General features: G+C 41.9%; 1 long non-coding RNA gene across 1 annotated transcript; it reads left to right on the top strand.

Annotated features, from left to right (window-relative positions):
- Positions 1-474: 474 nt before the first annotated feature.
- Positions 475-7108, top strand: LOC124859948. Its single transcript, XR_007036229.1, has 3 exons — positions 475-764; positions 6629-6672; positions 6763-7108. It is a non-coding gene; the product is annotated as an uncharacterized LOC124859948 (long non-coding RNA).
- Positions 7109-9739: the final 2631 nt, after the last annotated feature.

The following is a 9739-nucleotide window of genomic DNA, read 5'->3' on the forward strand; positions in this document are numbered from 1 at the left end:
CCCCAAGCCTGGAGATAAAGAGAAAACAAAACAAAACGAAACAAAGAAACAGCAGAAATCCCAGCATTTTACCTTGAGGAATCACAGATGAGACTCACATGACAAAGTGTGTCCTAAATTAATGTTAGGTTGAATGTATATACATTAAATGTTCACCATTATCACTCACATATATTTCTTGTCTATTCTAAAAGGTCAGATGCAGATGTAACCCAGCATTCTGAAACATTCTGCATTCACTTGTTATTTTGGTCTATGTGTAGCTGGTTTCACAACACCCAAAAGCAGAACCAGCTGTTCCTCTTTCCACACTCTAACTCTGCCTGACCTGTCTTGCACCCCTATTTTGTAACCTGATATGTTGGTTTACATTGCTGTATAAAATCAACTCCGTCGGTGATCACACCTCTGTAGTCCACTGCAGATCAGTGTGATTACCCTCGCAGAAGTAGAAAGAGTCTCTGTGTCGTTCCTCTGATATTGACTGTTGGTTTGAGCTGATCACTCATTCCACACCCCAACAATTAATTGGTCCTTCGAGCTGGAGAATTTAAGAACTAATCTGATCTTATTTGTCTTTGCAGTGACTGGCGGATCCCGGGGAACAGCCTGACGTCGAGTTAAGTGCTGCCACGCAGCCACACCTGGGCCTGGTGGCTGAAAGTCCCGGTGTGTAAATTCTCATCAGGCCAGTGGGTTATCATCTTGCTTGACGTCGGGTGACTCTGGGGGTCCGACAGAGTCTCCTAGAAGTCAGCTCAGGGGTGAGACATTTTGTTTAATATTAAAGAAAGTTGGAAGTCGCTGGTAGTGTCTTGCCGAAAGGAGACAGCAAATGGAAAGGTAATATCCCGCCGGAAAGGGATAGAGATAAATTAGGTAGGATCCCGCCGGAAGGGGATCGCAAGCGACAAGTCGTTGGTAGTGTCTCGCTGTAAGTAGACAGCAATTGGAAAGGTATTATTCCGCTGGAAAGGAATAGCGATAAATTAGGTAGGATCCCACCATAAGGGGATCAGAAAACGACTAGGTAGTATTCCGCCGTAAGGAAATGAAAATAAGTGTTAAAGAATAGTAGAGCTCACAAAATAAACCAGGTTAACCTTAAACAACTGTGGAGTAATTAAAATACTATCTGTGTGACTGTGTTGTGTGTGTTTGGAGGACTAAGCATTTTGAAAGAATATTAGCAAGATTCTGCTAGTCCTGTGTTTTCTTTTGCCCGAATAAAATTACGTACTGACGATCACTATGAGATACAGGACGGGTTTCATCCCTGAAAATTAACACCGCTGCGGGATAGCTGCAGTCGAAGGGTGTGTTAATGGCCTCTCTGTGATCTCATGTAAGTGAAATTCTATCCGGAACATTCATAGTTTGAAGAAAAATAACAAAAAACAATGGGGAAGGGACAGAGCAAAAGCTTTGATTTAGAAGGAGATGTAAAGTTTATGGAAAATTATGTGAAGGGGGCCGAAGAAATATGTAAACAATGGCATAAAAAATACGGATTTTCAGGTAACTTAATTATAACTGAAATCCTAAAACTACACGGGGATCTTAAACTGGAGATTAGGCATTCAAAAGATTTAAGAGACAATGAAAAACCTTGCCAGATTACAGGTCCTTCTCAAAATATTAGCATATTGTGATAAAGTTAATTATTTTCCATAATGTCATGATGAAAATTTAACATTCATATATTTTAGATTCATTGCACACTAACTGAAATATTTCAGGTCTTTTATTATCTTAATATGGATGATTTTGGCATACAGCTCATGAAAACCCAAAATTCCTATCTCACAAAATTAGCATATTTCATCCGACCAATAAAAGAAAAGTGTTTTTAATACAAAAAACATTAACCTTCAAATAATCATGTACAGGTATGCACTCAATACTTGGTCGGGAATCCTTTTGCAGAAATGACGGCTTCAATGCGGTGTGGCATGGAGGCAATCAGCCTGTGGCACTGCTGAGGTCTTATGGAGGCCCAGGATGCTTCGATAGCGGCCTTTAGCTCATCCAGAGTGTTGGGTCTTGAGTCTCTCAACGTTCTCTTCACAATATCCCACAGATTCTCTATGGCGTTCAGGTCAGGAGATTTGGCAGGCCAATTGAGCAGTGATACCATGGTCAGTAAACCATTTACCAGTGGTTTTGGCACTGTGAGCAGGTGCCAGGTCGTGCTGAAAAATGAAATCTTCATCTCCATAAAGCTTTTCAGCAGATGGAAGCATGAAATGCACCAAAATCTCCTGATAGCTAGCTGCATTGACCCTGCCCTTGGTAAAACACAGTAGACCAACACCAGCAGCTGACACGGTACCCCAGACCATCACTGACTGTGGGTACTTGACACTGGACTTCTGGCATTTTGGCATTTCCTTCTCCCCAGTCTTCCTCCAGACTCTGGCTCCTTGATTTCCAAATGACATGCAGAATTTGCTTTCATCCGAAAAAAGTACTTTGGACCACTGAGCAACAGTCCAGTGCTTCTTCTCTGTAGCCCAGGTCAGACGCTTCTGCCGCTGTTTCTGGTTCAAAAGTGGCTTGACCTGGGAAATGCAGCACCTGTAGCCCATTTCCTGCACACCCCTGTGCACGGTGGCTCTGGATGTTTCTACTCCAGACTCAGTCCACTGCTTCCGCAGGTCCCCCAAGGTCTGGAATCGGCCCTTCTCCACAATCTTCCTCAGGGTCCGGTCACCTCTTCTAGTTGTGCAGCGTTTTCTGCCACACCTTTTCCTTCCCATAGACTTCCCAATGAGGTGCCTTGATACAGCACTCTGGGAATAGCCTATTCGTTCAGAAATTACTTTCTGTGTCTTACCCTCTTGCTTGAGGGTGTCAATAGTGGCCTTCTGGACAGCAGCCAGGTCGGCAGTCTTACCCATGATTGGGGTTTTGAGTGATGAACCAGGCTGGGAGTTTTAAAGGCCTCAGGAATCTTTTGCAGGTGTTTAGAGTTAACTTGTTGATTCAGATGATTAGGTTCATAGCTCGTTTAGAGACCCTTTTAATGATATGCTAATTTTGTGAGATAGGAATTTTGGGTTTTCATGAGCTATATGCCAAAATCATCCTTATTAAGACAATAAAAGACCTGAAATATTTCAGTTAGTGTGCAATGAATCTAAAATATATGAATGTTAAATTTGCATCATGACATTATGGAAAATAATGAACTTTATCACAATATGCTAATATTTTGAGAAGGACCTGTATAATTTCAAAGGGGACCTCTCAGTCCCTGCGTGGACAGAGTTGATAAACAGATTAAAACAAAAAGACGAATTAAAAAACAGCAAGAGCAGCCTTTAACTGACATAACCATAATACTGAGACCTTAAGAAAAGCACAGGGGAAAAAACTTTAAGCTAACTGAATACCAAGGTAGCCCCAAATTATAAGGACTAAGAGGTGGTTTTAGAGGATGTGGTAAAGGAAGTTAAAAGAGGAGGTGACAATGTGGACAACGTGGACACTGTCCAACAGGACAACCCAGTGAACAATGACTAGAGAAGGGAGAACAGAATGTTGTTAAAGAAGTAATCTGAGAGTAAAAGATTTTGTAGGCAGGTATTAGTGAGAAACAGGTGCTTTAAAAATCATTCTATGGTGTTATACTACCAACGACACCATGATAACATGCAAAAGATTCATTTTACAGGGAAATAATTCCATATTTGGCTCAGATTGTGTGCATTCTTGATTTTTCCTCTTTGAGAGAAGTAAAATTTCAGCTCTGTGAAACGACCTTGACACAGGAAATGCAGCTGCCTGAAAACAAAGATAAAACTTCTGCAAACAGCATAAGCCTGTCTCTGCTGAAAGCTCTGATAAAGATTGTAACTCTACCCTGCATGTGTCAAACTCAAGGTCCGTGGGCCAAAACCGGCCCCCAGAGGTTTATGTGATTCTCTAGAAGTAGAGCCTTTTAATATGGTGATTGTGTGCTTGAATGTTATTTTGTTAATCAATAAGCGGTTTTGTCTACATTCTGCCACAATATGTCTTTTGAAGATTATTTGAATCTTGCTCTTTATGAATACAAAAAGAAAAATTGGCTAAAGTCTGCAGACACAAAATTAACCTGGATTGAAGCTCTAACTATGTTTATTTAATCTGAGATCCTCTCCAAATGCAACAGTATATGTCAGTCTACATGAGATACTAACAACTTCACCTACTGGTATAATATAAAGATCTGAGTGAATATGTGAAACAAACAATGATGAAAGTTTTTCAACAGGTGATGCTCATCCAGGAGGAAGACAGTGTTCCTAGGAAATGCAGCTCATTCATTAACAATCAATTTTTCTCCTATAGGTGGAAGTTTTGCTGACTAATCATAGCCTGGATCTATAAAACATTATGTGCACAGAGCAAATGACCAAGGTTCTGACTGACGTATGAACCTCACTGACCTGACAATGATAACATGACACCCAACAGACAACATCTTTAAGGTGGATCCCACTAAGACCACCTTATTGATTCTTGGTGAATAAAAAAGAATTGAAGCGTTCAAAACAGACCTGGTGGAAACAAAAGGTGTTATGAGGAAACGATGTGCATTTTAAGAATAATAGAAGTCAAATTATGTTCAAATTTTTGCAAATAAAACTACTCTGACAGAGAAATAAGTAAGTAGTGTGTGAATGTGTGTGAATGGGAATGACTGATGTCATTGTAATGCATCTTTGAGGGACCTTAAAAGCGCTAATAAAGGTCTGATGTTCTGATGATCTTTGCCAAACTTATATCTTAACAGGATTTCCAGAATCTTTTCTGAAATATCATATAAAGATAGCAAAGGTTCTACCTGTATTGAAAATGGTATAACCAAAGGAAAGTTCATAGACCCATCTTCAATTTTTCACAATTGTTTTACAAACAGGGTATTTAAACTTTCATGTGGCCACATGTCTGTATTTGACTGTCTGTTTTGGGGAAATAAATGTCTGTTTCATGTTATGTAAAAATTAGAGTCCTCAACAGTACCATAATAATATTAGGTCAGTTCTCTATGGTAAAACAAAAAGATTTTAAAAGACGTTTAGACTTTTTCCAGCCAGGTTCAAAATGATCGAATTAGACTCAAACTTAACATAAGATGAAATGAACCTTAACAGAATTACTGGACTGGACTGAAATAGAGAAAACTTGAGTTAATTGAAACAAACTTTAGTTACTTGAACTAAATACAAAGCTGACTGAAACTGTACGGTGTATCTGTAAAACTGGGTAAGCAAACTAAAATTATAAGATATAATATGCCCTTCATTTTTTGTGTTCATCAGTGAGTGAGTTTTTATTTTTTAATAAGAACTAAACCAAGGTTAAGTGCTTTGAGCCCACACCAGAGTGCATATCTGATTTATTTTCGTAAGTAATAATTTTTGGTTGAGAAAGTTATTTTTCTGAATTATGATTTTTAATTATAATTTTGATAAATCGTAATTAATCAATAATCAAAATCCTTACATCTATAATTAGTTTTGACTGAAATGGAAGACACGGCACAGAAGAGGACAGGGAATTAGCTGCTGTTGCCCTCCAGATAAGCAGGTTCACACTGTAAAGATTAGTGACATTCACTGCTGTCAAAAATAGCATTTTAATTATTCAATGAAACATTTGTACTCATAGTCGTCATCTTCCGCTTATCCGGATCGCGGTGACAGCAGAGTCAGCAGAGACGCCCAGACGTCCCTCTCCCCAGACACCTCCTCCAGCTCCTCCGGGGGGAGCCCAAGGAGTTCCCATGCCAGCCGAGAGACATAGTCCCCCAGCGCTGGCCCCCTCTAGCCAAGACTGCAAGCGGTCTTGGCTAGAGCGGGCCAGCAGGACCACGTCATCTGCAAAAAGAAGAGACAAAATCCACTGGTCCACAAACCAGACCCTCTCTGACCCTTGGCTGCATCTAGAAATCCTATCCAAAAAAGTTATGAACAGGACCAGTGACAAAGAGCAACCCTGCCGGAGTCCAACATCCACCGGGAACAGGTCCAACTTAGTGCCGGCAATGCGGACCAAACTCCTGCTCTGCTCAATTCCATACTCCTGGAGCATCCCCCACAGGGCATCACGTGGGACACAGTCGAATGTTTTCTCCAGGTCCACAAAACACATGTGGACCGGTTGGGAAAACTCCCATGAACCCTCGAGTATCCTGTAGAGGGTATAGAGCTTGTCCAGTGTTCCACGGCTGGGACGAAAACCACACTGCTCCTCCTGAAGCCAAGGTTCGACTATCGGCAGGACTCTCCTCTCCGATACCCTGGTGTAGGCCTTCCCATGGAGGCTGTGGAGTGTGATCCCCCTGTAGTTGGAAAACACCCTCCAGTGAAGAAGGGTGAAACATTTGTTTTGAATCAGCTGGGTTGTTTCTAGGATAGAAAAAAAAAACAAAAAAACAAGCAGCCTAGATACAGACAGCAGCATCACTGAAAGTAGGTTTGTTGACCGATTTGTGGTGTTAGAACCTGATCCATCAGTATCTGATTAGAAACCAGCAACAGCTGCAATCATATCACTGTGACTGTCATACCACTAGACCTGAGCACAGGTTGGTTTGTTTGCAAATGCAGTTATGTTCTCTCTCTTACCTCTCCACTAGGGGTTGACACGCGGGTGCTTCCACACAGCTGAGAACCATCAGAGGTCAAGCATACTGCTTTTAAGCGGCTGGACAATATATTTCTGTATTGTCAAATCTTGGTGACTTAACTGAGCCTGTGTTGCCTGTCTTAGAGTGGATTCAGGTCCTAATCGTGGTTCTGCCCAAGGCACCTCGCTGTGTTTGCTGGACCAAGTGCCTCCTTCCTCCTCCATTAAAGAACCACTTCCAGAGATTACCCACCTCACCATCAGCTCTGGATTCAGCCTTTCACCTGCCTGTCCACCCTCCAACATCCCGTCCAGTTGGCTGGAAAGTAAGAGAGAGAACCCCAATCACCACACAACAACCTCTCCTGTCAAACCCTATCATCATGGTGTGACTTACCTGTTCCCCTGGAAACATCAGAACTACAGAACAATACGATTTTTGTTTCTCTTCTACCCATGATTCAGCTGTTTCTGACTCAATAAAACTGAAGTTTGCCTCTTTGGTTGTTGCCTGCACTAGAGTCTCCTGGTCTGTAGCAATAACTGTGACAGAAACCTGAATACAGATTATCTTTATTAAAAAGACAGGTTAGTGTTCTGTGTGAACGAGCTAATACAGCAATTCAATCACAAAGCTACGCTGATGTTAGCAAGTCTAATATGGTAATGGCCCTAAATACAGTACACTACTAAATACTATCTACTGCAAAGTAAACAGTTCACGTGTTTATAATCGGCTCCTTCTGAAAATGGGATACTTGTATAGATTCATCTTAATTCTCAAAAATACCTATTCTCACCTTAAGAACGGCTCAATGCAGTCATGCTACAGCAAATTAGCATCAGCTAGGACCCAGCACACCCACAATACTACAAGAATTTACGAGTTTAGACGAGGAAGGGATGCCTCCAAGCCAAACAAGTAGCTGCTATTGCTGCTGCCGGTTCTTTTTCGGTTTAATCGCGGTTCCCTACTAGCAGTGGGCAGCATTGGAAGAGGAGATGTAGAATCTACAGTAGCCACACAAGCACACCCGGTGGAAGGAAAAACAAATGCACCCCAACTAAGGCTGTGACCTCACAGTTGCACACTGTCATTCTATTGGTTGGAAACGGCGATGGTCCCGCTCCAATCCCAGAGAGAGCAAAACAAATCCACAAGCAGGGAAGAGGGGTTTGAGAGCCCATGTTTGATCTGTGCAGAGAGCAAGTTTGCGTGCAAGAAGAAGGAACCATGTGGGAGGAGAAAATATCTGTTCAAGAAGCAATCAATCTGAGCCCAGAAACAAAGAAATTAGGAAGAGAAGAATATATTTGAGCAGATGTTTAGAGTGCAAGCATTACTAAGTTTGAGTACGAGCAGAATAAAATCCTGCCTTTAAATTGAACTGGCAGTAAATTCCCCCCATAATAAACCACTGCATTGTAGCTCTCCAACTATATTAAGGGTTGCTGTTCTGCTAGAAGGTGAAACTCCTCTCCAGTCTCATGTCTTTTGCAGCCTCCAACAAGTTTACTGTCAGTGTTAGCATGCATTTAGCTCAGTCCATTCTCTCATTGACCTTATACAGGTCCTTCTCAAAATATTAGCATATTGTGATAAAGTTAATTATTTTTCATAATGTAATGATGAAAATCTAACATTCATATATTTTAGATTCATTGCACACTAACTGAAATATTTCAGGTCTTTTATTGTCTTAATACGGATGATTTTGGCATACAGCTCATGAAAACCCAAAATTCCTATCTCACAAAATTAGCATATCATTAAAAGGGTCTCTAAACGAGCTATGAACCTAATCATCTGAATCAACGAGTTAACTCTAAACACCTGCAAAAGATTCCTGAGGCCTTTAAAACTCCCAGCCTGGTTCATCACTAAAAACCCCAATCATGGGTAAGACTGCCGACCTGACTGCTGTCCAGAAGGCCACTATTGACACCCTCAAGCAAGAGGGTAAGACACAGAAAGAAATTTCTAAACGAATAGGCTGTTCCCAGAGTGCTGTATCAAGGCACCTCAGTGGGAAGTCTATGGGAAGGAAAAAGTGTGGCAGAAAACGCTGCACAACAAGAAGAGGTGACCGGACCCTGAGGAAGATTGTGGAGAAGGGCCGATTCCAGACCTTGGGGGACCTGCGGAAGCAGTGGACTAAGTCTGGAGTAGAAACATCCAGAGCCACCGTGCACAGGCGTGTGCAGGAAATGGGCTACAGGTGCCGCATTCCCCAGGTCAAGCCACTTTTGAACCAGAAACAGCGGCAGAAGCGCCTGACCTGGGCTACAGATAAGCAGCACTGGACAGTTGCTCAGTGGTCCAAAGTACTTTTTTCGGATGAAAGCAAATTCTGCATGTCATTCGGAAATCAAGGCACCAGAGTCTGGAGGAAGACTGGGGAGAAGGAAATGCCAAAATGCCAGAAGTCCAGTGTCAAGTACCCACAGTCAGTGATGGTCTGGGGTGCCGTGTCAGCTGCTGGTGTTGGTCCATTGTGTTTTATCAAGGGCGGGGTCAATGCAGCTAGCTATCAGGAGATTTTGGAGCACTTCATGCTTCCATCTGCTGAAAAGCTTTATGGAGATGAAGATTTCATTTTTCAGCACGACCTGGCACCTGCTCACAGTGCCAAAACCACTGGTAAATGGTATACTGACCATCGTATCACTGTGCTCAATTGGCCTGTCAACTCTCCTGACCTGAACCCCATAGAGAATCTGTGGGATATTGATAAGACAACGTTGAGACGCTCAAGACCCAACACTCTGGATGAGCTAAAGGCCGCTATCGAAGCATCCTGGGCCTCCATAAGACCTCAGCAGTGCCACAGGCTGATTGCCTCCATGCCACGCTGCATTGAAGCAGTCATTTCTGCCAAAGGATTCCCGACCAAGTATTGAGTGCATAACTGTACATGATTATTTGAAAGTTGACGTTTATTGTATTAAAAACACTTTTATTTTATTGGTCAGATGAAATATGCTAATTTTGTGAGATAGGAATTTTGGGTTTTCATGAGCTGTATGCCACAATCATCCGTATTAAGACAATAAAAGACCTGAAATATTTCAGTTAGTGTGCAATGAATCTAAAATATATGAATGTTAAATTTTCATCATG

The sequence above is a fragment of the Girardinichthys multiradiatus genome, chromosome 23 (assembly GCF_021462225.1).
Source record: "Girardinichthys multiradiatus isolate DD_20200921_A chromosome 23, DD_fGirMul_XY1, whole genome shotgun sequence".
Lineage (NCBI taxonomy): Eukaryota > Metazoa > Chordata > Actinopteri > Cyprinodontiformes > Goodeidae > Girardinichthys > Girardinichthys multiradiatus.